Below are 27,792 nucleotides of genomic sequence, written 5' to 3'. Positions count from 1 at the left end.
GTGTAATAAAAGTTGTAATGCATTCCACTGCCATTTCTTTTTAAAAGGTCAACTTAACTTAAAAAAATAAAATAAAATGCATTACATCCAGACAAAATAGTGCATGCCTGTAATCCAAGTGGCTTGGGAGGCTGAAGTAGGAGGATCACAAGTTCAAAGCCAGCCTCAGCAAAAGCCAGGTTCTAAGCAACTCAGTAAGCTCTTGACTCTAAATAAAATACAAAAAACCTCTCAGAGGTTGAGAGCCCATGAGTTTGATCTCTATACCCCTCCAAAAAAATGCATTACAGATAAATTTTTTTTTTTTTGGTACCAGGGATTGAACGCAAGGGCACTGAGCCACATCTCCAGCCCTTTGAGACAGGGTCTCCCTAGTTTCTGAGGGCCTTGCATAGTTGCTGAGGCTGGCTTTGAACTCACAATCTTCCAGCCTCAGCCTCCCAAGCCATTGGGATTACAGACATGCACCACCGCACCCAGCAAAAACAACATTTTTGAAGGCTTATTCACATTTGCTGGCCATTGCCACCACCACTGCCTCTGGAAGGGACATGGGTCATGCTGTGTGTGGATGGCCTGGGCTTCATCCAGGAGAGAGGAGAGCTCAAAGGGCAGAGAGAAACCTCCCAGGGTCAACAATCCGGAATGAACAGATGTCCACAACCCAGCAGATGGAAACATAGCTTTGCTTTATAGTCTTGCCTAGAAAGCCCGCTGGCCCCACACCTTCCAAAACTCAGATTCCATCAAGATGAACTTTAGTCCCTTGTACAGTGAAACTGTAAAACCGTGTGCATTAGTGACAGAGCTGGTTCCGGGTCTACTTACGCATGCAGTCTCCTCCATACCAGCCGGCTCTGCATTCTGCACAGAAGCCCTTCACGTAGAAGTCGTCCAGGGTGCCCCCCACGAGCCATTCCGGCAGCTCTTGCAGTTTTCAAAAATGGTACAACCTGAAACATTTCCAAGAAGATTCTCAGACTCCATGCTTGCAGGTTCTGATGGTCCGCATGAGAGATACACCTGCTCAGAGACTGGCTCTAGTGGGGCATTGGGACATAGAAAGGTAGCACAGTCCTTAGGAAAAGCTGGAAAATGCCAGGTTTATCAGGATTTAACTAGAGAGTTTAGGAGTGATCCCAACCGACTTCCCAGTTAGTGGCTGATGTTTAAGGTAACATGAAATCGCTTAGAGTAAAAGAGAATCAATCAATATAGTGTTATTTTTCGCCCTTGTATAAATACTTCACGTTTACTATGAAATATTTAGAAAATTATGACAAATAAAAAGAATTCAATAATAATAATAATAATAAAACCCTTAAAATCCTAATATCTAGCCAGGTGCAATGGCACATGCCTATAATCCCAACAACTCAGGAGGCTGAGGCAGCAGGATCACAAGTTCAAGGCTAACCTCAGTAATTTAGTGTGACTCAGGAAGCCGGGCATGGTGGCAGCACATGTTTATAATCCCAGCTGCTCCAGAGGCTGAGGCAGGAGGATGGCGAGTTCAAAGCCTCTAAATAAAAGTCTAAATAAAATATTTTTTAAAAGGACTGGAGATGTTGCTCAGGGGTTAAACACCCCTGGGTTCAATACCCAGTCCAAAAAAATAAAAATTACTAAGAGAGCTGAGGGATATAGCTTAGCGGTAAAGTGCCTCTTGGTTTAATCCCAGCAACACATACACACACACACACACACACACACACACACACACACACAAACAGATATCCCGTGACCTAGAGAATTCTACCGCTAATACTTTCTCTGCCTGCATACACATACATGATTTTAAAAGCTACACTTGTAACTACATACTGTCCATTCTCTTTTTATAACTCCCTTCTAATTGAATAACAGATAGTAAATGTCTTCTTGTGCCATTAGACACTCTTTCTTCTATCTTTCTATACCCAGAGTTTGCCCCCAGAAACACCCCAAGGCCTGACATAATTCTCACCCTCAAAAGTGCCAGGCAGCCCCACCAGCAAGCCACAGCACAGGGGCTGAGCAATTCCCAGGCATAAATCTTTTAAAATTATGGCCTGTTGAGTGGCTAGGGATAATGAGGAAAGGTATAAATAATTCCTACCCATTTATCAAAAACAGAGCTAATTTCTGAGTCTTCCATTGTCCAGCTTGGGGTTCTGGAGCCAATTCTTTAAGGTTCTCAGACCTTAGAGCCCTCTCTGTCAAACTGGGATTAAAACTGGATCTGCCTCTTAGAATTGTTTAAAAGTAAATGAGCACAGGTAAAGCACCTGGCATACAGTAAGAATTCCCAAGGTGAGACCGTTACTATTCTGCTTCCCCGTGACCCCACCTGGCTTATCCCTGTGATGGCCAATGTCAAGCTTAATTTTCACTTCCTGTGACCCGTCTTTCTATAACAGAGTCAAATCAAGATCATATCTTGCTCAATATTGTATCCTCAGCACCTAATACAGTGCTGGCACCTAGCAAGTGCTCAATGAATATTACTTGAGTGGCTGAGTGAACAAATGAATGCCTCATGAACTGTTCCCAGTAGCCAGCATGTCTTTCAGCATCCGTGAGCTTCTTTGCTGTCAACTGAAATCAGGTTTTTATTGACCTGTAATGTGTGTGTGTGTGTGTGTGTGGGTGTATGTGTGTATGTAAGTGTGTGTGTGTGTTCCACAGAAGAGACTTGTAGCCCTCTTTCCACACTATACTGAGTTTCCTTTCCCTCCTTCTTGAGAAGACGAATTGCTAATATGATTCATCAAATTCCAGTAAGTCATAAGGCACATGACGGAGTCCCATGGGTACCACTGTGCCTTCCAAAAGCCAACCCCCCCCTCACGTGCCAAGCTCCTCTTTAAATCCCTATTCACCATGCTACAGAGGAGGTAAATGGACTCAGAACCTCCCTCCTCAGTGGCTCTGCCAAGACTATTTCTTGGCACAGCAAGTCAGGGTCCTTAAGATACAAGCCACAAAAACCAGTCTAGTGATTAACATGAACAAGGCCATGATCAAAGACAGGAGGTAGCACACAGATTGCCACAGGACCCGCTGCAGGCTGCCCATCCTAGAACCACATCGGCCCACTGAGGACCATGGTGCTGCTAGATGCTGCTGGATGTCACAATGCCAACCCTAACATTGGTGTCCCTCAACCTTTATGGTCCTGCACCACCACCAGCAGCAGAGAGATGCTCACTGTCTACCATAATGGTAGAAATGCCAACTAAAGCCACACTGGATTCCGTGTTCCACCTATGAGACTGGCAAAAGTCCAAAACGACACATTTTGTTGTAAAGCTTTGAAAAAAGAAGAAAAAAAAAACAGCACCCTCACACACTGCTGGAGTAAAGGCCAAATGTACAGAAAACTATTTGGCAAAGGCCGGAAAATGACATATGCACTCCCAAGGGACCCACTGCTAGCAGAGGGGTAAGTGTACCTCCAAGATGCACTTACATAATACTAACTGATGTGTGCAAAGTGTATTCACTGCCCATACAATGACCATCCCTAATCTGAAAACTGAGGTCCAAACTGCACTAAAATCCAAAATGTTTTATGCTTTGACATGGCACCACAAGCAGAAAATTCCACATCTGACCTCCTGTGACAGGCAGCAGCCAAAATGCGGGCATACTGAAAATATTTTGTAACATTACCTTCAGGCTGGGTAAAGGGTGTATACAAAACATAAATGAATTTCATGTTCAAATTTAAATCATGTTCAAGATATCTCATCATGTAGACCCAAGCATTACAAAATCAAAACAAATCAAGAATACTTCTGGTCCCAAGGGTTTTGGAGAAGGGAATATACAACTTATAATAACAAAAGTTTAGGAACAACCCAAAAGTTCATAAATGATGGTCACCCATATAATGCAGTTATAGCAACTGTGAAAAAAAAAGAAAAAGAAAGAAAGAAAGAAAAGAAAAGTGAAGATGGCTTTATATTGATATGGAGTAATCTCTAGTTTTTAATGAGAAAAGGAAGTTAGCATTGTTTATGGTAAAATATCTTTTGTGTGAAATGGGGAAAGATATATATATATACACACACACACACACACACACACACACACACAATATATATATATATATATATATATATATATATATATATATATATATATATATATATATATGTTTTTTCAAACATGGAAAACAGTAAGCCACTCTATACATCAAATAGGTGGTGATACTAGAGATTGAATCCAGGACAGCTAGGACAGCTTCATGCATGCTAGACTAAGGCTCTACCACTGAGCTACACCCTGAGCCCCTTTTTTATTTTATGGGACAGGATCTTGCTAAGTTGTCCAGGCTGGCTTCAAACTTGTGATTGTCTTTTTTCTGCCTCCCAAGTAACTGGGATTACAGGCACGCCCCACCATGCCTAGCTACATCAATTGATTTTGATTGGGAGGGCATCTAGAGATTGAACGCAGGGCCTCGCACATGCTAGGCAAGCACCACCAAGCATAAATCCCAAATCCAACATAGATTTTTAAATGTAGTATTTTTATGGCACATACTTCATGGGACATAGTCTAAGGTCAATAGTAACCATAAAGAAATCATAACTTCATTCGGTGATCCTATTGTTAGTATTAATAGTGCTATTGTTAACTTTGCACAATTCTATTGTCATAAGATAAAGCCAATAAGTAATTAGGTTAGTATCAATAAGAAATAAGACTTAAAATGAGAAAAAAATTAAAGACATTAATAATCTTGAATATCACATAGATTCATTCATTTATTTATTTACTAGTTTTAGGTGGACAGAATATCTTTATTTTATTTTTATGTGGCACTGAGGATCAAACTCAGTGCTTCACGTGTACTGGATAAACACTCTGCCACTGAACCACAACTCCAGCCCCTCACATAGATCCATTTTTTAAAAAACAGATTTGTCTGGGCTGGGGTTCTGGCTCAGTGGTAACGTGCTTGCCTAGCATGCGTGACACACTGGGTTCGATTCTCAGCACCACACACAGATAAATTAAAAAAAAAAAAGGTCCATCAACAACTAAAAAATATTAAAAAAAAACCAGATTTGTTAGCTCCATCCACTGGGGGAAAAAAAACACCTATTAACAATGACAATCCAATTATCAGAAACACTCCTGAGGTTCCAGACTGTGGTCTCGGGTCAGAGTTCCTTGAAGAAATGACTAATTCCAGACCTGGGAAGAAAATGTACAAGTCTGCAATGCCTTGTATTGGGAGAATCAAAGAAGCCCACAAGTGTGGTCATGTCAGAAGCATATAGAAGGACATGAGGGAGCGCCCAGTGTCCTAAGACTGGAGGTGCCTGGGTTAAAATGGATACTGAATGACAATGATTCAATTGCACATATAAATAAAAATGGAGAATTTCTTAATGACACACAGAGAATCCCCTTTCATCAATGGTGACTGCCGAGGGCATTCACACTTACTCTTCTATAATTTAGTTTTAAAAGACAGCCTTTCTTCTTCATCTTGCCTTTCCTTTCAGGGTAACCAAATGGTTTATTTGGATAGTCTTTCATTGGTTAGAACCAGTGATCAGTCCCAGCGTCAAGGTTGCAGATTTGGGTGCCTCCTACCTGATGGGTCAGGAGCCCCGCTGCACCATCTATGCGGTTCTCTTGCCTATCAGACGGCTGACCTCAGGTCATCTTGTAACAGCAGAGTCCATGCTAGTGGTCAGCCAATAGTAACCACAAGGCTTTTGAAAATTGTTCAAAGACTCCCATATCACTGCCAAGGACACCTAGTAGAGAGACCCAGGCTTTACTCTCAAATTTTTCAAGAAAATTGGAAGGCTTTACTCAACCATTTCCCTACAAACCACACTCACCCATCAGGAAATTGGGGCAGTGGATTTCTTTTCTGGAAACAAATATACAAAAGTTATGGTGAAGTCACTCCTAATTTAAAGCCCAGAATGGCAATATGTAAATCAATGGTTGTGCAACTGAAGTGATTCTGCAATCTGTATATGGGGTAAAAATGGGAGTTCATATCCCACTTGAATCAAAGTGTGAAATATGATATATCAAGAACTATGTAATGTTTTGAACAACCTACAATAAAAATTAATTAAAAAAGAAAAAAGAAAAAAAAATAAAGCCCAGCATGACTCTCTTCCAAGGAGAAAGGACTCAGAAGGATCATTTGCAGACTTGAGCCCCATTTTCTTTCTTCTTCCATGGTTTTGCATGAAACGAAGTCCCTGGCAGAAATGGGTATCATTCTCTGTTTTTGAAAGAAGTGGAAATGCAGAAATAAGAGAAATTCCCAAAGCCCCTCCCCTTTTTTGTATCCTTGCATTCATCAGCCTTTGGAAAGCTCATTTGAAAATCTCAATGTCCAAGTCGAGGTGTGGCTCAGTGGTGGAGCGCTTGCGCAGCATGCATGAGGCACTGTGTTCCATCCCCAGCACCACATAAAAATAAAAATAAATAAAGGTATTGTGTCCATATACAACTAAAATTTAAAAAAAGAAAAAAATAGAAAAGAAAATCTCAAGGTCCTTATTCTGACCTGGCCTAAACAGGGAAAGGTGAAACTGCAGGAGGTGTCAGAAGCATAAGGCAGCAATACTTCCTTGCTTTTCAAGCATCAGGAAAATGCGCAATGAGGTTTCCAATCACATCAGAAACACTATGCACTATACGTTCAGTCCACCTTGGCCCCTACCCAGCTGAGAACTACAATGCAGTTATCAAATCTACAATCAATAAAAAGAACACCACACAGCCATAAAGAAAACTAAAATTATGGCATTTGCCAATAAATGGATGGAACTGGAGATGGTCATGCTAAGTAAAATAAGCCAATCCCCCAAAAAAACCAAAGACCAAATGTTCTCTCTGATACTGCGGATCCTAACAGCCAATAAGAAGAGCGGGGAATAGAAGTTCCTTGGAATAAAAATTCAAGGGGAATGAAGGGAAGGGAGGGGAACGGAATAGGAAAGACAGCAGAATGAATCCGACGTCACTTTTTTATGTTCACATATGAATACACGACCAGTGAAACTCCACATCACGTACTGCCACAAGAATGGGAAGTCATACTCCATGTACAGATATGTCAAAGTACACTCTACTGTCATGTACATCTAAATAGAACAAACAAACAAAAAGAACATATCAGTCCCCTCTATGGTGGGGGCAGGAGAGTGGTGGTACAAAAGTCAGGTTCAGCTTTATGTAAAGGCAAAAAATGGGCAGGGGGGCATACACAAGGGCCTGGGAAGGTCCCATCCCATCCAAAGACACTCTCTTGTGACTGGACCACCTCCCAGCTGTCCCACTCAGAGCTAAGACCGTCCTCCTTGACTTCTGCTCTTTCCTTCCCCTCTCTCCTTCTCTACCCAGCCAACCCAGGATGTAGTCAGCTCACTTCCTAATGACCCAAATCCCTCCGCCTCTCTCTACCCATTGGACTTTTACTTTTATTAAGGTCCTCTTATTTCTCTCCTGCCTCAAGTCATATCCCACCTCTTCTCTTAGAGATCTCCAATGCTGGTCAGGAGCATGGTGCAAGCCTATAATACCAGCAACTCAGGAGGCTGAGTCAGGAGGATCATGAGTTTGAGGCCAATCTCAACAACTTAGTGAGTACCCATCTTAAAATTTTTAAAATGTTCTCTTCTCTTCTTATTATTATTTGGGCCATGTAATTCAGTGGTAAAGCACCCCAGGTTCAATCCCTGGTTACCTCCCCCCAACACACACAAACCTCCAAAGCTAGCAAAATATCTTCAGGATTTAGCCTAAAATTCATAGCATGGCTTACAAAACCCTTCTGGATCTGGTCCCCCATTTTTCCTTCAGATTGCTTTCTCCTCTTGTTATCTGTCTCTCTCCCTCTCTCCACATCTCTCATCACACACCGTTTCTCCTGGCTGACCAAGCTAATTGCAATTCCTGAAACCTCATGCTTGCTCTTGCGTTCACAGATGCACAACGTTAACACTGAGAAGAGTATGAACCCCTCTACTCCCTTGCCCGTAGTGAGAACGGGCTGACTGGTGTCCTTTTTAATAATCCTGGCACCACCGAGGGCCGAGGGCTGCCTGCAGGACCCCGAAGGCCGCCTGGGCTCGTGGCTGGGCGCTCACCTGGGTGGATGAGGCAGGAGTCACATTCGTTCTCCTCGTTCCTGCAGCAGGGGATGGTGTAGCCCATGACCTCCTTCTTCCCAGGGCACACGCACTCGATCTGGTCAGATTCGCAGCATTCGCAACACATGATATTCCACTCTGCTCCAGGGCAGGTTCGTTGATGACCGTGTATTCTGAAATGGAAAACCAACGTGCGACAGTGGGTCCAGGCAGGAAGGGACAGACGTGGGAACACTCGGCTGTCAGGAGGCCACCGTGTGCTGTGTGCAAGAAGACTGTGGCATTCTTCCTGGGCCAGAGTCTCGGAAGTGAGACCACCTGCCCCAGGGATCTTCAGAGCCATGCACTCAACACAGAGGAAACTTGCTATAACTGCTAATCAACTATTTTGATAGAATGGGGGGGAACAGGGTACTGGGGATTTTACTCAGGGAGACTCAAACACTGAGCCGCATCCCCATCCCTTTTTTGTATTTTATTCAAAGACAGAGTCTCACTGAGTTGCTAAAGCTGGCTTTGAACTTGTGATCCTCCTGCCTCAGCCTCCCCATCTGCAGGGATTATAGGTGTGGGCCACTATGCCTGGTTATTTTTATAGAATTTTTATTTCAAAAAATCATGTTCAGCAATATATAATCTAAATATATTGACAGTAGAACATGCATGCAATTTACAAAAACATACACATTTCTTAGGTGTCTGTGTTCATTTTATTTATTTATCTATTTTCCAGTGCTGGGGATGGAACCCGGGGCCTCATGCATGCTGGGCAAGCTCTCTACCCACTGAGCTACACCTCGTTTCTATTTTTGTTGGAGTATTTTCATAGTTGCGTAGATTGTGCACTGAACAACTCCAGGGGAAATCATTCAACTGCAGAACTATAGGATGCAGCGCAGTCATGGTGCCATCATAAAAATTTCGGAGACTACTTTGTAGATGAGGCCGTTCAAGTGCAAGGCTGATGGCCAAGTATAGACTATGTTATTGCTTCCAAACTTGGCTCTTCCATTTTGCAGCATGCCAAGTTTATAGTATCTTCAAAGCTAAAACCAACAGAAAAGACAAAAGTACCTTAATTAATATGTTTGGGAGAATTTCAATGTTTTACAAGGGTGAACTCATTAACCCAACTTCATTCAATTCCCTGAGTACAACTGAGCATTCTTTCCCGTGAGAAAGCAATGTTCTCTTTGGGGTAGGATTTTTTTTCCTTTCTTGTTTTTTATTTTCTTTTTTGATATTTATATACCTTAAGTAAAAAAGAAAACCATCTGGAAAAATCTTTCAGAGGAATCAGTTGGAGGTTGTGCAGAGGAAGTCAGACAAAAACCTTCTAGCTTTGATTTGCTTTGTTCCCCACTCTCCATTTTTAAAAAAACATCCTCGCACAAAGATGATGATTAAAGCAGAAAGGGGTCAGATATTTGGGGAAGATAGTGAATGTGGGCAAGGTCCTGTGAAGCCTTCCACAGAAGGATCAGGCAGAGATCCCTGAGATGCTTCACAGGCCCATAAAAACAAACCCTAGTGTCTGTGGGGACCTCTAAACCCTTGACTCCATAGTTTAGTTTTCTATTTCCCTCCCCTAAACTTGGAATTCTGACCCAAGGTTGATCACTCCTAAGTCTGCCAAGTGCAACCACTTTAAGAAACTATCACCATCAATCCTCAGTCTCGGGTCATAAGAAGATTCTAATAGCATGAAAAGGAACCACCCAGATGATGGACAGTTTCTTAAATTGGATGAATCTAGTTTTATGAAAAATTTACTTTCTTTCATCATTTTGGACAAATATCATTGAACCAGCAATGACCCTCACCCTGGCTTTAGATTGGCACAGGTCACCACAGCCTGGTCACTGTTGAGATTTTGCTTCCCTCTCCATTCCATGAGCAACCTCAGAGAGTCCCCTGTAGTCACAGGGGACTTACTAGCTGAGCTTACAGGCTTTGTTACCTGCCAAAGTGGATGACCTCGAAAATCTAGCAAGAACTGAATGTTTAAAAGAGAGAAAAACAGAATAAAAACACAGATGTGAGTTCCCACGAGTCTAGATGTGTCAATGGGTTTTTGGAAATGACACAGAAAGCAAGAACAACAACAAAAAATTACATAAATTCAACTTCATCAAAATTAAAACCCCTTTAGCATCAAAGACATTACTGAGAAAGTGAAAAGACAGACAACAGAATGAGAGAAAATATTTGCAGATCATTTATATGATAAGTTTAGCATTCAGAACATTGCAAAAAACAACTCTTACAACTCAGCCACAAAGAGACCAATTTAAAAATGGACAAGTGGCTGGAACAGAGATACAAGGGGTAAACCAGCCCAGAAGAAGATGTTCAAACTTAACAGGTCATTTAGGAAATGCAAATCAGTGCCACAATGAGATAATACTTACTGCGATGGCTATAATCCAAAAAAAAAAAAAAAAAAAAAAATTAAGTGTTGGCAAAGACATAGAGATACTAAAACTCTCCTATATTGCTGATAGAAATGTCAATGATCTGATTGCTGTGGAAAACAATGTAGTGGTTCCATTAAAAGTTAAATCACTACATGATCCATCAATTCCACTGCAAGATATTTATCTAAAACAGTGAAAACAGGGACTCAAATATACTAGCATGCTGATATTTATTCACAACAGTCAAAAGGTAAAAACAACCCAATGGTTCACCAAGAAACAAATGGAGAAACAAAATAAGGTATGTGTAGCCGATGGACTATTATTCGGCCACAAAAAGGGAATGCAGTATGTACACACTGCAACACAGAAGAACCTTGAAACCATTCAGCCAAGCGAAAGAAGCCACACACAAAAGTCCAAATATTGTCCGATTCTATTTATATGAAATATTTATAATAAGCAAATTCAAAGAGACAAAATATATTAGAGGGGTATTAGATTGGGGGGCTAGAAGGAAGGGGAGAATTATTGCTTAATAAAGAGTTTCCATTTGGGGTGATGGAAACATTTTGGAAATAGGTGTGATGTTTGTACAACAGAGTGAATATAATTAATGCTACTGAATTACACACTTAAAATGGATAAGGTGGCACTGTGTGTGTGTGTGTGTGTGTGTGTGTGTGTGTGTGTGTGTTTGGAGAGCCGGCTCCCTCCCCTCTGCTCCATCCTTCTCTTGGCCACTGTTTCCCACTTTCTATCAGCTTCTCAACCCACCAAGCTTTTGCCTGCCTGAGGCAAAAGCATTTGCTTAGCCACAGCCTCTGTCCCAGCTGTTGGGCCCTCAGCATACATGATACCTGTTCAGAGAGAGCCTCCCTGGCCTTCTCTTCTGAATGCACACCGCACACCCCCAACCCATGGTCTCTGTTATAACATCCTATTCACTGTCTTGTCGCCTTATCATAACAGACCATCATTTTCTGTGTTCCATTTATTAGAAGTACATTTGTGGAAAAGGCACGTTGGCCATTTGGCTTCAGCTGTACAAATTTCAGGGAATTTCAATATGGTGCTAAGGGCCAGTTCCAGAAACTAAGATGGAGAGAAACAACAACAGCTGTAAAAGTTATGGAATGTTTTCTGAAATGTATGCTAAAGCACTTTAATGTTTCGGTACAGAAAGTACTTTGTATTCTTTGTGCAATTTCATCTTCAAAATGATCCAATGAGGTTGGTAATACATTTTCTTCCCCATTAAAAGCATTCACTCCGACCCCTTCACTTTACCAGTGAGGAAAAGAGCTAAGTAGAAAAGAGCTGGACTTTTTTTTTTTTAATGGAGGCAAAGAGAAATGCCAATCTTTTTGAGGGAATTAATTCTGAGGGGGAAAAAAAAGTGGTCCCCAGAATTACCAGGGATATGGGGAGGTGAACAAGCTTGCTCCTAGCAGGGAAGAGGCTAGACCAGCCTGCAGTTCTGCCAGCCACAGGAGCCGAGTAAACTTGCCTTGCTTTCCACATTTAAAAACAGCCTTACAGACTGAAAAACAGCATACTACAGGGACACAGCCACATCAATGCTTATAGCAGCACAATTCACAATAGCTAAACTGTGGGACCAACCAGATGCCCTTCAGTAGAGTAATGGATAAAGAAAATGTGGCATATATACACAATGGAATATTACTCAGCCATAAAAGAGAATAATATCATGGCATTTTCAGGCAAATGGATGGAGTTGGAGAAGATAATGCTAAGTGAAGTTAGCCAATCACAAAAAAAACAACTGCTGAATGTTCTCTCTGATATAAGGAGGCTGATTCATAGTGGGGTAGGGACGGGGAGCATGGGAGAAATAGACAAACTCTAGATAGGGCAGAGGGGTGGGAGAGGAAAAGAAGGGGTATGGGGTGAAATGATGGTGGAATGTGATGGACATCATTATCCAAAGTACATGTATGAAAACATGAATTGGTGTCAACATACTCTATATACAAGCAGATATGAAAAATTGTGCTGTATATGTGCAACAAGAATTGTAATGCATTCTGCTGTCATGTATTTAAAAAAATCAATTAAAAATTAAAAATAAAACAGCCTCACAAAATCTGCCGGTGAGCCTTCTACTGTCAGGGCTTCCAGTAATACAAGCATAAATGAAACACAAAAGCCCATGAACCTCACCCTGGGATTAACTGAGGCACTGGGCCATGAAGCACATGCTGTGATCATGTAGCAAAATCAAGCTTACGGAGGGAGTGCTGGGTGGGGCACGATCGACTCCTTGCCAACCTCTCCATTGAATAAAATATGTATTTCATCTTTATCAAACACTCTAAGACCTCACTTGCAGAGCCATTTTAGGTTTGTAACAAAATTAAGTGGAAGGCAGAGAGACTTCCAATATACGCTCTGTCCCCATCCATGGGCAACCTCCTCTGTTACCAACAGCCCCCTCCACAGTGCTGTGGTTGTTACCATTGATGAACCTGGAGCCACACAGGGTTTTCACCCCAAGGTCACAGATATTAGGCTTCAACCCCAGAGGTGCACATTCTGTGGGATTGGACACAAATATGTGGCATGTGTCCACCGTTACAGTATCACACAGAATACATTCACTGCCTTAGAAATCCTCTGCGTTCTGCCTGTGCCTCTTACCCAACCAAAGCAATGCACTTTTGAGGAGGAGGAGGAGGAGGAGGTGAAGAAAGAATTAAAAAAAGAGTTTTTTGTGAAAGCTTTGGAAAATGAAAAAAAGCATAAATAAAGAAATAAAAAGTATTCACAAAAATAGCATTTTGCCATCTAACCTCAAGTCTTCTGTTTCCAGTGGACATAATATTTATCTGTGAGTATCAATGGATGTGTCAACCCAGAGTCTCCCAGCCTCTCAAAATTGGTAACATGTTTTGTTTTAGAAATTGAGCTTTTCTTTCCCCTTCACTTTCATCATAGGTTATTTTCTCTTGAATTGGAAAGGTTTTCAAAAGTCTTTTTTTTTTTTTTTTTTTTTTTTTGCAGAGAGGGGTGGGTACCAGGGATTGAACTCAGGGGCATTCAGCCACTGGGCCACATTCCCAGCCCTATTTTGTATTTTATTTAGAAACAGGGTCTCACGGAGTTGCTTAGCACCTCACTTTTGCTGAGGCTGGCTTTGAACTTCTGATCCTCCTGTCTCAGCCTCCCGAGCCACTGGGATTTCAGGTGTGCACTATTGTGCCGGCAAAAGTCAGTCATTCTAAATTGCTACATAATTACCCTGTACATGTGAGGGCTCCCCTAAACTCCCCTCTCCCACTTTTTTTTAAAATAAGGGTAATCAAAATATCGAGAGCATTTGGGGCACCATAAGCTTCTTCACCCAAGCCCTGACTTCCATGCTCAGGAGCAGCCATCCTGATATCTCTCTATCCAGAATGGGGAATCTAGTTACATCAGTCCAGTCCTGGTTCTTCCAGAATTCACTTTGAAAAAAATGTAAATCACTTAACCTCTTAGCCCAGTCTTATTAATGAGAATACCAAGTCAAGGAGACATGTCAAGGAGACATGCCAACGAATGGGCACGGGTTTCATGTACTTGATGAATGTACTTTGCTGACATTGTCATTATTTTGCACACAGTTGAACTGCCCGGGGGACATGCAGACAGTTCATTTCAAGGCTTTCTGGCCCTGGTCTGTTTCAACTGTTCAGAGGATGCAGGGACAGTGCCTCCAACAGGGGGCTCACCGAGGCAGGGGCAGGAGGTGCCTCTGTGCCCCTTAGCATGGTCTCCAAGCCCAAGATCTTCAATATTATATATTAAGAAATATACTGCCACAATGACCAGTAATGTCCAGCTGGAAGACTCGGGATTCTCTATGAGAACAAGGGGCAGCCTTTTCCATACCTGATCGGAACATCCCTTGCCAGAGCAAAGGCCCAAGTCAAGACCACCCCTGAGGGTGGCAAAGAAGGGCACTTGTATCATGTACCAGATCCTCTTCCTTGATGTTAGACTCTGCTTTTGAATCCACCCAAAATCCCACAGCCCTCCCACTTAACCTCATTTAATTAGAATTTCTACTGAGGGATTTTTTTCTTTTTTAAACTATCTTGCATTTTATAAGTTTTCTGAGACCAGAGGGAGAGAAAAAAAGAGGCAAGAATCAGAGGGATATATAATTAGGCAGCTGGAGCTCCTCACTCATCCCTGCTCCCCCCACCCCTCCTCCTGAGCCGTCTGAACTCACTGTATTGATGTCCAACAGCACACAGTGGTCCCCACTGCTGGAGGGTCTCACCACCAGCTCGAAGGACTGATGAACACACAAAGCCCAGGACACACTCAAAAAGACTTGAGTCAGAGGTGATGGCATGCTTACTGGGGGCCCATCCTCCATCCTCCCCACTGAGACTTTGAGAGCCATCCTGTCACCAAGAGACCCTCAGCCCCAGCCTGGCTGGTTCTCACCCCTGGGTGATCTCAGTCTTGCCAATTATTATTTTAGCAAAATAATGACAACTAGAAAGCAAAGACCTTGTCACCCCACTTTAGACACCAGGACTGTCATTGGATTCCTTAAATATCTGGTGTTAAACATCCTGTACAAAGAGGATGGCGAGGGGAAAAGAAATAGATTTGTGACTTCCTTTCTCCTTCCTCCTTTACCAAGCACACTGCGCGGGGTGACTCTGCATCACGCGCCTCTGCTCCCTGATCCCACCTCCGTCTCCAAGGGCCGTCTCTGAGTCCTAACCGTATTGGTGTCCAGCTCATTGGATCCTCACAACCAGTTGGAAGTGGGTTATTATTTTCTTCATTTAATTAATGAGGAAACAGAGTAAAACAAATAAATCCAGGTCACACAGCTTTCAGGTAAAAGAAGAAAGATCAGAACCCAGCTCTTACTGGGGCAAAAGCCTTGTTCTTACCAATGCAAGGAAGGGCACTTGTATCATGTACCAGAGTTCACACTTCCAACTTGTAAGAAGAAAGTGGCACCCATGAAATAAAAATATTTGAGCATCAGATTCCCTGAATTTGAACCCTGGCTCTAGCAGTGACCATGTGACTTTGGATGAGCCACTGAATTTCTTTGTCTCGGTTTCCTCCTCTGGGAAATGTGGGCACTGATGGTACTCCTCTAGAGTTGCACTTCTCCATGGAACCCAAGAGCTTACAATAATCCGATAGTATAGGGACAATACCTGCCTCTATTTTATAGATGAGGAAACTGAGGTACAGAGAGGTAAGAAATATGCCCAAGACTGCACAGGTAGTAAAGTGTAGAGACAGGATTCAAATTGAGGCCATCTGTTTCCACAATCAGAGCATTAACCATCATCCTGGCCTTGTTCTCAGGGATATCATTGGTAATTCTAATTGGCAACTAACATCTATAAACACCCTGGGAGCTTGCTCTGAGCTGGCACCCAGCCAAGTGTTTCCCATACGTTCCAACGTGGTGGTGGTGGTGGTGGTGTCGTTTTAATTCACAATGGCATTAGGAATGTGCATTCTGTAGTTGAAGAAACTGAGGCACAGAAAGGTCAAGTATCTTGATCGATTTGCGCAGTAAGGGGTAGAGCTGACACTGTGTGCATCAGAAGCCCATGTTCTCCTCTAGATCACCATCTGCATGGAAACCACCTGAGATGCTTGTTAATGAGCCTATTCACTTAGAATCCCTGCAGCTGGAGGCTAAGTCTCTGCCTTCTAAGCAAGCATCCTCCTTTGAGGAGCACAGTCCTGTCCTGCAGGTTAAGCCAGCCGCCCTCCAGGCCCTGGGAAGCTGGGCTTTGCATTGGTTCTCCCTTCCCACTTAATAACTCGCTGCCTTCTTGGCGGCTCTGAAAGGTACTCTGACCTTCTAGGCTCTACTCTGGACCCACATTGGAATCCGTCCCTCTCTGATGCTTCCAGAGAACCATAGACAAGACACCTTGACATGGTATTTCCCCAAAGCCTCAAGAGGAAGGAGACACAGTGATGAGATCATTGATGCTGCTGCATTTGAATATGACAATAACCAAAAAGGTCTTTGGAAGAAAGACTCCTATTTGTCAGGCATTATTTTCAGCAGAGACCATTATTCTCATCAGATTTTTTTTTCTTTTAAATCACATCTTTGGCTAAGATGCAGATGGCTAAAAAAAAAATAAAAAATGGGATGAGCAATAAATAATGTGTCCTCAGTGGCCCACACATCCAGAGAATTTTCAGATAGGCTGTTTGTGTTTCTATGGTGAAATTCTGGCTTCTTCCCATTTGTTCTTTGGGGTTCTAATTTCTTTTCTTTAATCCATCCTATCTTAGTCTGTTTACTGTTGCTATAACAAAATACCTGAGACCAGGTAATTTATAAAGAATGGATACTTATGGAGCTCCTGGTTCTAAAGGCTGGGAAGTTCAAGAGCAAGATTTTGGCATCTGCTCAGTATCTGGGCCTTCTTGCTGCATGACGTGGTGGAGGGCATCACGAGGCAGGACAGAATAAGAGTGCCAAAGAGAACTCACCTTTAAAACAAAGCTGCTCTCTCCATAACCCATCAATCTATTAATCCATGAATAGATCAATACATTCATGAGGGCAGAGCCAATGACCTTCCAAAGTCCCACTGCCACCTGACTGTGCATGTGGGGGTTAAGTTTCCAACACATATATTTGGGGAAGGGGGCTCAAACCTTAGCACTTCCTCTTCTGACACCATTTAATAGGACATACCTCACCTCCTGCTGCTTCTCTTCAGAAATAGACACACACCACATCAGTAGCCAAGGGGAACAAAACTCAAACTCTAGTGTCATGGAGGAACCCCCAGTGGCTATTTTCTTTGACAGCTGTGGCACTGAAAATCCTTGAAGAACAGCTGTTTGTGAGTTATTTCAAATATGAGAACATGAACTTAATAGATCTTATTTTTACCAGCACTAGCTGCTGAAAAAGTAATTGAATAATGCATCTCCACGTACGTGACAAGAGAACCCAGCAAACATTGCACCAAACAAAGAATGGTTACACTAAAAATAAGACCACTCTTAACATTAAACACCCAACCTAGATGTTCTCAGGCCCAGGCAGTCTGCAGATCATCCCACATGTTCCCAGTCTTCCACACTCGAATGTCCTCTGAGTCAGAGTACATCAGGGCTTCACTGGGGCCTGAGTCTACCAGGGACAACTTCTGCCAAGAGCTTCCAGAGTTTGCACTGCTTTCACATCCAGATTCTGCCAAGCAGAAACCAGATTCTCCTTCTCCTGAAGGCAGCTGGCCACAACAGATGTCAAGAGTGAAGGAATGCTCAGCAAGGGCTATGCACTCACAATGGTATGTCCGTTAGGTCCCTAAACCCTGGACTGGTGGCATCTTAGGTCAGGCAAGTCTTCCCCACTATTACCTCCCCCAGCTCTGCAGGCTAGGTCAGGATGAAGGGGAACTTCCTTTCACAGAGATTTCTGCTGGCTCCACCCTTGAAGCACAAGTGCACCATCATTAACAACATCTCCTCTGCAGACTTTTAAGGGGGCCTCAGTGTTCAGGCGGCAACTTCACTGTCCCAGAACCACCTCCACTGTCCCACAGGAGACTGCAAAAGCCTGCCAGCGGCCCCATCTCAAACACAGCATGTGGAAAGCATTTCCTCTAAGGCTGGAAGGCAGATGAATGATGTAACCAAGGGAAGGGACCAAGCCTTGAGGGATAAACACAAGGTGAATATTGAGGGTTGTCATAGGATGGGATCCTAGACTGATGAAGTAAGCCTCAAGATCAAGTCCATTCTCCTGTATATGAAACTCCTGGTACTGCTGCTGCTCAAATTCCTCGTGAAACGTGCTCGTAGGAAAAAACAGAAGAAGGAAGGAGAGTAGGAGACTTTAATTTCCTGAATACTCCCTTTCTATCAAGCTAAGTATTTTAAATAAATTGCCTCATTTAGTGCCTTCAATAAACCTGTGATATAAACACGAATCGACTCAGCCTCCAGATTGGAATGTGATAAGGCTACATTAGAGAGGTCAATCAATTTGCCTCCGAGAAAACTCTCCATAAAAGACAGGTAGGATTCAAACCCTGGCCTGTCCCAGTACTCTATACCCTGTCCACACACACATTCATACATCTGCACAATATGTACAAGTTCACATCTGCACCTGTATTCTCCTGCACATGTAAACACAATTACATCCATACCAAGAGATCACATCCAAGACAGATCCCACACATAGGGAAAGTAGGGCTGAATCTTTGCAGAGAAGATCTTAGGTTCCCATATTCTACGTAGTCAGAACGTCCTTCATAGAAACTGCTGGTTTTATTCCTCACCCACAGTCACTGTACTCATTCTATCTGAAATAAGACTGGGCAGAGAGACAAGGCAGGCCAAATGTGATGGCCAAGAGAGAAACTGTGATGCATGACAATGGAATGATATAAGTAAAGGCAGGAAGAAAGTGGGTCCCAGAGAGAGCAAACAGGGGCTCACTAAACACCTTTTTTTTTTGGCAGCACTAGGAATTTAACCCAGGGCCTCATGCATGCTAGACAAGCAGACTGCCACGGAGCTGCATCCCCAGCCCTCGACTTAAACTCATGCACACCTCTATGAGATACAGACCATTTCTAGGTTGGGCAAATCAGGGTCATGGTGACTGAGATACACCAGAACTGACAGAATAAATAACAAGAGATTAGAGTCAAGCCTCTGTGTGTAGGGGGAGGGGGCTAATTGGTGATAAAGGGACCTTGGACTCAGTGTCCCCAGAGATTAGAAGGAGGATCAAATATTCTCATTTTTGAAGGGAGGATACATCTAAGTGGAAGTCAATACACAGCTCTTGCCTTAGAATGGCCATGTCACCATGAGCACACTTTATCAGTCACAACCTCATCTGCCCAATGGTCCCAGGCCAATCGTGTTACTTTAAGCAACTTGAATACAGGAAATGAGTCTTCTCTTTTTTTTTAAGAGACAGTGAGAGAGAGAGAGAGAGAAGGAGAGAGAGAGAGAGAGAATTTTAACATTTTAACATTTATTTCTTAGTTTTCGGCTGACACAACATCTTTGTTTGTTTGTGATGCTGAGGATCGAACCTGGGCCGCACGCATGCCAGGCCAGCGCGCTACCGCGTGAGCCACATCCCCAGCCCCGAAAAGAGTCTTCTCAATGACACATGCAGGTCAATTCTGGCGAGGACTTGCACACGCACAGCAACAGGGATAAGCCATCGATTCTATGGTCTTTCCAACATATTAGCACATACTGAATGACAAGGACAGCAGACTTCCGGCCCATCTCTCAGCAAACATCTGAAGAGAAGCTCATGTTTTACAGATTCCCAAATGCCCTTCTTACCCAGTCCTGTGTCTTTGTGAGGTATTCTTCAATGCTTTAAGAGAAAGAGACCAGAGTTTGTAAAACCTTGTTCCATGGAGCACTAATTCCATTGGATAGTACAGTCTTATGTCAAAAAAAAAAGAAAAGAAAAGAAAAAAGAAAGTAAGAAAGAAAAGAAAAAGAAAGACTCTGTGATCAAATATCTTTGTAAAATGCTAATTACAGCTTTCTTTGTTGCAGAACTTTGCAGATCTATATATGCGTTGTGTATAGTCAATCTCCACATCTCCCAGACTTATTTCATCATTATATCCTGTTTTCTGTTTGTTTTTGATTAAAATCTCCCAGGATTAGCAATCCCCAAGGCCCACTTTGGGAGGGAGATGCCAGGCTGGGCCTTAAATTCTCTCAATTTATTGCAAGCGCTTAAGGAAAAGGACTTTGTCTTCTTTTCACCAAGGCAGTGCAGTCCCTGGAAACAAGCTGAGCACCTGACAGGTGCTTGGTAAATACTGCTGCGTAGATACCTGGACATGGACTTGGGAGGCATGTGAAGCCAAGATGAAGGCTACCTGTGACGAAAACTGAGACGTGTGAGCATCCTCTCTTGCTGTGGCTTTTCAGTCTCAAGTATGCAGAGTGAGCAGACCTTGGGGTTCATTATTGCTGGATTTTTTTTTTTAGAGAGAGAGAGATTTTTTTTATATTTATATTTTTAGTTTTCGGTGGACATAACATCTTTATTTTATTTTTATGTGGTGCTGAGGATTGAACCCAGTGCCCTGTGCATGCCAGGCAAGCGCGTTACCGCTTGAGCCACATCCCCAGCCCCTGGATATTTTTGTTTACTGCAGTTTGTAGCAAATTTCCACAAGGACTCAGGACCTACCCACTCTGTCCTACCACTGGATTTCCCAGGAGCCAGGCTTGCCATAAAGGAGGCTGAACACCATTTGGAAGCAAGCAGTTCACCCCCTAGTGGCAGAAAAACAGACCAAGCCTTTTGATCACCAGCAGTGTCTTTCCTTCTGAGGGCATCCAGGTGAGCCAGGAGCATCCAGGTGAGCAACGACCAAGTTGGGAAACACGGGAGCAGATGTTTCCAACTAAAAGTTCAGCTCAGAAAATTTATCCTAAATCACTTCAGGTGTTCTCCACCATCGCTGTCAACTCCTGAGGAGTGATCCCACGATGCTGGGGTTTATTGATAACTTTCAATGGAATCCTTTCAAGTACATGAAAGGGGAACTGGGTTTGAAAACATTTGACAGTTTAGTTTGTCAGAGTCCCCAAACAATTCATTTGATCTGAAGTAAATGCAGTCAACATCCCCCCCCACACGCACGCACCCCACCATTCAGAGTTTTGGTGCTAAAATGGCTGGGATTTATTTTAAACCAAATGTAATTTCAGCTTATGAGGAAAATTGCAATCTCCCCATGAGCTCAACTTGGCAGTATGTGTTCCTCACTGTGTTCTGACAGCAGCAGTCCTGGTTTTCCAATCACCAAACCAACTGACCAGACTGCTACTTACCCAGATGCAGGCTGCCAAACCACTAACTCAACACTGAGACAGCCAGAATCTCAGAGTGGCGGTGATCACAACTCCAAGCCTGCAGGAGCTGAGGCATTGAGCCAACTCCAGAAACCAAAGGGTGGCAAAAAGAGGCATCTTCACTCACCACTCATCCAAGGGTGGCACTGATCTTACCTACTTGATATAAGACCCAGGTCATTGGTATCTGCAGATAGTAGGTCCTCATTCAAGGTTGAAATGAATTGGTTAAAACCCATCCTAGTACTAATGAAGGGAGATCGAGTCTGTTCTCTGCAATATCCATCAATATGCCAAAAAAAGAAGGAAGGGGATAGTTTTCTCTTATTCATTCCGGACCTGTTCCCCGCAATCCCATGGCTTAAAAGTGCACACATTGATGAACTTGACAGAACAAATCCATAAAGGAGCAGTGATACGTAGTGTCATGGCCAGACTTCAAATATGTCTCATCCTTAATTCTGTTTCTATGGAAACGGATGCGTGACTTGAATTATAAAAGTTGACCATGGAACAAAGAACTTTCCATGTCCAGAGTTTAATCAGAGTGAGATGCATGATACTGGACGGTTATCCCAGAAACTGGTTGGATTCAGGGTCTGCTTAGCATCTTGGTTTCCTCAAGCAAATGTCTCCTGTTAAGATTCATATGGCCCCACCATGGCTACTGTTTCTGTTCCTTCTGAGCATCAACCAGCACCCTCCCCCCCATAATGGCACACATAAGCTTATATAGGCCAATCTGAGCACCTGGAAAGTCCAAGGGATAATCAAACTTCTCTCCCTACACTGGGGTCATATTTAGCCAAAATACAGCCAGCATATCTGCCACAATTGGTCCAGCCACTTACTGTAGCAATATTGTGCAGGGTGTCAGGACATGTCTTATGGAGTCGGGCTGCCTGGACTTAATACACAAACAGCTGACATGTGACCTGATAAGTACTGAACCTTTACCTAAGTTCTCTTGTGTGTGACCTGGAGCTCATGATAACAGTACTTACCTCCTGGATCTGTTGTAAGGATCAAGTAAATGCATGTAAGGCATATAGAAGAATGCTTGGCACTTATCACAAACTCCATCAACTAACTATCTGTGTGACCAGTCTTGGGATTAGATCATTAAGGTGTGCTTCCACCCTTGGAATTTCTATCATGGATGTGAAGAATTTGATGTGTGACCCCTACCTACGTCCCTCTCAACCCACACGGGCACTGAGTCTGTGCCACACAGGTAATTGTAACATAAAAAAATATAAGAAATAAACCTGGGAGAAGGCAGAAAGTCTCAGTTCCTCAGAGAGTGGACCATCTCCAGCCAACTCCTAATCCCCTGCCTTCTTTGAGTCATTTTGTTCACAGTTATGAAACCTGATCTGTCCTGCATTTTTTTACTTCTTTCTCTCTGTTCTAAATGTATGGTTTTGGCCTACATCTTGTGAAGGCTGACAAACAGATTTCCTTAAACATAGACCAGGCTTGGAATCTGGTAGACGTTCTGCCACCGATCTGGTAGCATTCAATGTTCCAGCTGGCTTCTGGGTCCTCTGCCCTGGAATTCAGGAACTGGAAAGTATAAACACAGTATTTCTCTCCTTTTTAAATTAAAATGAGGAGGGAAGGGCTTGTGACTTTCAAACATCCCTATGGTGAGGGTGACAGTTCCTTTGCTCACCCCTCTCCCTTAGAGGACAAGGGAGGTGCACACCTTCCCTCATTTATCATGGAAATGACAATTTCCCCAATGTGCACAGGCCTCAAATCAACTGCCATTTCTAGAGTTTGGATCAGGGGAGAAGTGTTCTACTGTATCAGGATTGTTCACCCTCATTGAGGCAGGTGGAAATCATTTTCTAACTCAAGGCCAATCATTAGGTCTCTCAGACATTATTATCTCAGCCAGTTCTAACTCCTCAGTGCAACTTAGATGTAGGGAAGATTAAATCAAACCCATAGTCTGTGCCAGTGACATTCCAAAGACCTCCCCAGGACTTCTGGCTATTTCCAAAGGACTTACCTGCTCAAAGTCACCTTTGCTTCTGGGCTTCCATGTCCAAAAGTGCTTGACTCACAGTTTATGAAGCCCAGTAATAGCACCAGCTTTGTCCTCAGTTTCCACCAAAAGGTCACACTGGTAGTCATACATGAGAATAAAGCATTGAATAGGAGGTCACAGAGAGAGCTGAGATTACATTTCACGAAACACACAAGTTCAAATATATTCCAGTCTTATAAAAATCTCCTGTAGAAGATGCTTTTAAAAGTCCTGTTGGTCAATTATTCCTAAGCAGTTTTATTCAACTTGCATGATGTCCCCATTCAGCATGTGGCCTTCCTCCCCATCCCTCTCAGAAATGGAGGTCATAAACTTAAATGCCAGTGGAGACTAGCAGATGAGTGTTAGGCCATAGAGAGGACCCAAACTCCCTCAAGGCATTCAGGTTCACACATTTCCAAGCACCGTGTCCTGCTAAATACTTCTGCAGGCCATGTGACCTGAAGCTTGCCAGTTTGCAGTTCTCAGCTCTGAAACATTCCTCTTTGCCACAGTCAGCCAAGACAGAGCAACGGGAGCTAGCAAGGGCTTTTCCCCTCTTCCTGTGTGTCCTGGAACTTTGTCAAGGTTAGATGTGCATAAGCACCATCTACCCACATGCTAAATGTGTGAGTGTAAGTCAGTCAGCTAACGGGCAAACTTGGGCTCAGACATTGGACAATAGGGTTCACCATAGGCTCCCCTAATCTGCTTACGTAGACTTTAATTTTTTTTTTTATTGTGGCAACATGTATATAACATAAAACCATCTTTCCAACTATGTTTATATACATAGTTTATATACATAGTTTAGTAGCCTTAAATACATTCACACAGGGGCTGAGGTTGTAGCTCAGTGGGTAGAGTGCTTGCCTGGCCTATGTAAGGCACTGGGTTCAGTCCTCAGCTCTACATAAAAATAAATAAATGAAACGAAGGTCTTACACCCAACTAAAATAAATTTTTTAAAAATACATTTACACAATTGTACAACAATCACCCATATCTATCTCTAGAATTTTTACATCTGAAATTCTGTACAAGAACATCTGTTCCTTCTTCTCCACTGCTCCTGACAACTCCCATCCCACTGTCTCTATGAATTTGACTATTCTAGGTGCCTCACATAAATGTAATCACGTGATGTTTGTCTTTTTTTGTGTCTGGTTTCTTTCATATAGTATATTATTCTCAAGGTTCAGCCATGTTATACCATGTATCAAAGTTTCTTTCATTGTTAAACATGAATGATATCTTATTCTATGCCTATAGCACATTTTATTTATCCACCGACCAACATTGGGTTGTTTCCATCTTTTGACTTTGGGGAGTAATATACTAGGACCATAAGTTTACAAATACCTGTTCAAGTCTCTGCTTTCAATTCTTTTGTGTATATGCCCAGAAGTGGAATCATTAGATCAAATGGCAATTCTAGGTTTAACTTTTTTGAAGAATCATGCATGTGTATCCTGGAACCAATCACAGAACCTCTTTGAACTTCATCTGTAAAGCAGGGATGGCAATAATACCTACTTTATCAAGTGGGGAAATCTCATAATTAATGCACTAAAGCCTTTGGATCATAAATGTCACTAGATGTCAGCTAGATGTCCAGTCTCCTTGTCTTTTGAAAACAAAGGACCCAAACTAAACTGACCACTAAAGTCACTCTCAGCTCCAAAAATCCATGATCCCACCACAAAATTATTTTCCTTTTGAGGTGCCAGAAACTTTCAGAGTATATTGGGATGAACACCCTCTTCCTCAGTTTTCCTAGCTCTGACCCTGGAATGTGCTAACACATCCCATTATAAAAAAAAAATCTCATTTTTTCTTACCACTCCTCCTCCCTAGCTTTCTCTCCACATTCCCCTTCTCAGCGGGCTGCTCCTACCCACTGAATATCTGCGCTTCAAATTATCTCCCCCACTGATGTTTGTGTTCATTCCCCACAAGCTAACGTCTGTTGGAAGTAACACTTGTGAAGTTATCCATATTAAGGTTTCATTTCCCAAGAGACCCATATTTTAAATGAGGTTTTCCTCTTAGGCAGAGTCACTCTGGCAGAGCTCCTGCTGTTGGTGAAGTCACTGGAGTTGGGTTTCCCTTATCACATGCTGTTTATGTTAGGTTTATCACTTGGCCCAGTGTCTGGATGCTCATCCTCCAACATGTATCACATGCTCATGAGCAACAACAATCACCCATTCCATCCCAGTGGATGTTTACGTTTTATCCAACATTCTTTTCAGCAAAGGAATTAGAACAAACACGCTTCCAAGCTTTTCTTGTCAGGGGCCAGATTCAAAATTCCAACAGGGAGTGGACTCGTTCACTACATGAAGAAATATTTTCCTTCTCCACTCTATTCCTCTGCCTTCCCTCCAAATGTGAACAACTGAAATACCCTTGTTAAACACATGGAACAGCTCTCCAGTTCCATCAACAGATTGGCTGACAACAAATCACACACCCTCCCCAATGCTTTTCCATAGCAAAAGGTAAAAGAGATTCTCAGGTCGGTAAGAAGTGGGTTTTTCAGATCAGTGGGCAGCTGAGCTTTGTTTTGTTTGTTTTATTTTATTTGTTTGTTTGTTTGTTAATGAGCAATCTCATCCACCAAGCCCTGGCACTCAGACAAGAACCAGGGTCCTCTGGAGTTGGTCTAAAGAAGGCTACCACAGCCTGGAAGTTTGGAGATCGAGGAGGGAGGAGTCCTCAACTTATCCCTGGTCAAGTGTTTAGGCTTATGGGTTATCAGCAACTGCTGAAGAACTCCTCTGTCCTTCATTAGTCTTTGGGCTGCTCCAGATAGTTTGGAGGTAAAATTCAAATGAAACACTCTCACCATTTTGATGATACATCACTAAGGAAGATTTACCTGGGGGCAGGCAGGCTCCAAGTAAATGAAAAGGATCAGCCCAAGTGGGGGAGAGGTTTTTTGTTGATGATGAGGGATGTATCTTAGGCTGTGTCCCCTCCCTATCGCAGACCATAGCACTCAGCATCCTCACCACCCCATTTATTCTGTTTGTTACTTGGACCACCTGCAGAGATGGAGCACAGGGAACAGGCAGCCAGGTTCACAATACCTGCTCCTGCACAAAGCTGCCCTATTTTGTCACGTCTGTACATCTCAAGCCTTTACCTCATAAGTCTCACCTGATGTGACACCTCATCCCTGGAGCCATATAAGGATAGAGGCTCCTAAGAAGCCCCTGCTTCCCTGCCTGGCAGCAAGCCATTAGAAGATCCTCCACTCCCTGGCTTTTGTCCTTTGCTAGGTCAACAGGCTTCCAGGAGCTCTGAGTCATGTCCCAGCCTCACTTGTCCTGGAAGCCCATTTGACCTGGGAATTGTGGCTCAGAAAAATGGCATGTGAAAAACAAAGAAACCAAAATTCCTTCAAAACAAACATCCCAGAAACAGCTTTCACTTTTAACCCCAGCTTTCTTTCTCTTCTTTCTCTTTCTTATCAGAAAGTGTGTCTATGCTGGATGAAGAAATCTCTTGTGTTGGAATTCTGTTCAGATACATTGTTGTAAGACAGCATTAAGCAAGATTCACTAGGAGGAACACCCAGGCAAGCCCTGCTCTTTATTCCCCTCTCTTTCCAGCTCACCTCTGCGGGAGCTCTTTCCAGGGGAAACTTTGCTTTTGCAAATCAAAGCTTGCAACTCACTCTGAATTGATTCCCCAAGGTAATTTCATGTTTTAAAGCAGATAAACTAAAATTGAGCAGATCATACTGGAGCTCGTCCCCCTTCCTGAGGCAGTCCAGTCTCACAATTACGGATGACAAAACTGTATCCCCTACTAAGCGAAGGCAACAGACCCTCCGGGGTCACCAGTAAAGCCCCGAGATTATCACCAGAGAAAGTCCCCCGCCCAGACTCCCGGTCCTGCTCTGGGTCAGCCCCCTAGAGGGAAATGTCCCCTTCTCGAGGCGTCCTGGACCCTATGGGTGACAGTACCTCTTGGCAAAGACGAGATGAGAAGGAGCTGCAGGAACGTGAGCCCCAGCTGCGTCCACCGGTCCAGCTCCATCTTTCCCGCGGTGGTGCCGAGCCCAGCGACTGCGGGGGAGCTAGAGGAGGGACGCGGGAGGCCCGCGGGCTGGCGGCTCTTCCAGGGACCTCCCCAAGCTCCGGCTGAGCGGCAGCTCGGGTTTCAGCTCGCCGCCGGGCTCTCCCATCCTCATCCCAGGGAAACCACCTTCAGCCAGAGCGACGTCAGCCCAAACCTCTGCTCTCCGCTGCCTTAACCCTTGTGGGTCCCGGGAAGGTGTGGCGGTGCCCCGAGGCCGGGGACCAGGGCGGGCGGGGACGCTGCG

The 27,792-nt window shown here is 43.4% G+C and overlaps 1 pseudogene; it reads right to left on the bottom strand.

Moving 5' to 3' along the window:
• The window catches only part of LOC143640719 (inactive serine protease PAMR1-like), a 73,778-nt pseudogene extending 46,272 nt beyond the window's left edge, over positions 1-27,506 (bottom strand).
• Between the last annotated feature and the right edge of the window lie 286 nt (positions 27,507-27,792).

The sequence above is a fragment of the Callospermophilus lateralis genome, unplaced genomic scaffold (genome assembly GCF_048772815.1).
Source record: "Callospermophilus lateralis isolate mCalLat2 unplaced genomic scaffold, mCalLat2.hap1 Scaffold_592, whole genome shotgun sequence".
In the NCBI taxonomy this organism is placed as follows: Eukaryota; Metazoa; Chordata; class Mammalia; order Rodentia; family Sciuridae; genus Callospermophilus; species Callospermophilus lateralis.
The sequence above is the reverse complement of the archived record's forward strand: the minus strand, read 5'-3'. Positions and strand labels throughout refer to the sequence as shown.